The sequence below is a fragment of the Mangifera indica genome, chromosome 9 (genome assembly GCF_011075055.1).
Source record: "Mangifera indica cultivar Alphonso chromosome 9, CATAS_Mindica_2.1, whole genome shotgun sequence".
NCBI classification, from domain to species: Eukaryota; Viridiplantae; Streptophyta; class Magnoliopsida; order Sapindales; family Anacardiaceae; genus Mangifera; species Mangifera indica.
The window spans coordinates 5,316,949-5,319,318 of NC_058145.1; the positions used below are offsets into that span (position 1 = coordinate 5,316,949).

General features: G+C 32.3%; 1 long non-coding RNA gene across 1 annotated transcript; it reads left to right on the forward strand.

Moving 5' to 3' along the window:
• Window positions 1–214: 214 nt before the first annotated feature.
• On the forward strand, window positions 215–1,045 carry LOC123226454. The gene is made up of 2 exons (XR_006504328.1): window positions 215–380; window positions 516–1,045. It is a non-coding gene; the product is annotated as an uncharacterized LOC123226454 (long non-coding RNA).
• Window positions 1,046–2,370: the final 1,325 nt, after the last annotated feature.

Consider the following 2,370-nt stretch of genomic DNA (forward strand, 5'->3'; position numbering starts at 1 on the left):
TCGAACAAACCCGAAACGAGTCAACCGTATATGAGCTTGGTCGAGCTCGAGCTCGAGCTACTCGCTGAATTTTTTAGTTAAAAATTTTAATACAAAACGACGTCGTTTTAATAACGAAAAACAAGCTGAACTGAATTCGAATTGAATTCGAATTTGATTTTCACGAGCTCGAGTTTGAACTCGAGCCCAACTATCTTGGCTCGAATCCAGCCCTAATCCTACATCATCTCTACCCGTCTCTCTCTCAACATCCACAGTCGCCCGACCTTGCCGTTCTGTCCTCTATTTCAGAGTTCCATCTTCTTTCCGTCCACTTCGAACCCTCCATCCCGTCAAATCTGAATGTTGTGTCTTCATCTTAGTGGTTAATCAACTTATCGGTAAGTCATTCTTCTTCCTCTTTTTCCCGATTTGTTTTCTTTTTCGCTTGGGTTTGTATTTGAATGGAAAAACAATGCATTGCCATTACATCAGATTAACGAGTTTCGCTCTGTTGCTACTGTTATAAACTACAGGAGTAGGGCTTGATGATAAATCGTTTGGGTTGTATTTTGTATTTCTCCCCAATTTGTTTTTGTGCTGATTTGATTTCGGCCACATCCAATTCTAGAGAAATAATTGTTGGAATTGAATAATTATTTTTCAAAGCAAGCTCGGTTTCTTAGTAACGACGTTAAACCTATAGTGGAAATATTATGGCTGGATGAGACTTGTGTTTACAGCTTTTTGTATTAGTGGACACATTAAGGCTAAAATAGGTCTGTTGTTGACAAAATTTTTGTGTTCCTTGATATCAAAGGACAATAACTAAGAGTTCAGATTTGTGATTTTTCCAAATGCATGCAAGAATGTATTTACTAATAGCCCTTCTGTATGAGAGACAGAGAGAATGTTCTATGTATGTTTCTGAACAGATTTTGTAGTCTTCTAAAGGCCTCATGAATGGTCTATGTATGTGCTGAACGTTAGTGCTTTGTTTGATTAATAGTGGCTTTGCGGACACCATGAGAGCCATAAATAGGACTAGTTCCATTAATTAGTGAAATTGACAAGTTTGTTTCTTTGTTTTGCTGCTGCTGTAACAGCCCCAGTTAATTCATTATAATATAATTAAACTGCATAGATTAATTCACTGTAATATGTAGAGGTAGACTAATTACACTAATTAATTCACTGCTGGTGTAATATGTATAGATTAATCCTATGTACCTACCAATTTTGGTTTGAATGGTTACCAAACCAATGAATGATAGTTGTATCTAGAGGTAGACTTGGGCTTATGTGAGAGTAGGCCGAGGCCCACCTTGAAATTTTAAAAATCTGAAAGTCTATATGTAAACCCATCTAATATTTTGTAAATGTATATAAAGGCCCACCCTTACTTAGGTTAAGAATAAGAATATATATATGGGTCTAGAATAGGTACAAAAGACTTCTTTCGTTTTTTTTTTCCAGGATAAGTTTTTGGGTTTGGGCTTGCTATAAAAAGCTTATTTAAATGCAATATACAAAATAACACTCGGGCTTGGTATAAAAAACTTATTTTAATGCACCTTACAAAATAAGCATTTGGGTTTGGGCTTGTTATAAAAAACTAATTTTAAATCATCTTTAAAAAAAAATAAAAAAAGAACTTGCTTAAGAAGAGATTTCGGGTTTCGTTTCATTTTCACAGAGAGGCTTTTCAAGAAAGCAAAAAACAGGTGTGTTTTTGTCATTCTTCTTTTTTTTTTTTTGGTTTTTTAATTATGGTGTTTTTTTTGCCACATGTCAAAGTTATTGTTATTAAAGTTTTGCAGATGTTTAATGGTGAATTTGTTTTCTTTATTTACTGATTGTATATGTTTTTGTAAAAGATGAAATATAATTTTCAGTGATTTGATTATTAGTGTTTTTAGTGCTCAACTGCTCATAAATCTTTGATTATCAAGGGTTTTAGTGCTCATGATTCATTATGTAAGCATATGCAATCATACAGAGTTGTGCAGTTTTGATTTGATATTATGAATGAATAAATGGTATCCATTAAAACACACAACAAAAGCTAGCCTATATTTCATATTTTATTTAATAACAGCTCTATTTTGCATAAATTTGTGTTACTTTTATTCTCATTGCAATAGATTTACATTTATACACACCTAATTCGATCAAATCCCAGTCTAATAAAATAAAAATTATTTGCTTTGGACTCAGATTGCATTGATTTACTTATGAACTAACATTTTTCATCTAAAATATGTAGTGGAAGTTATTAAAAAGAACTTATCACTATATGAGAAGGAAAAAAGAATTAATAGTTGTATTATGTGTTTATTTGTTCATTTGAAATTTATTATAAGAGTGAGTAGATGTTAAATCCTTTGTATT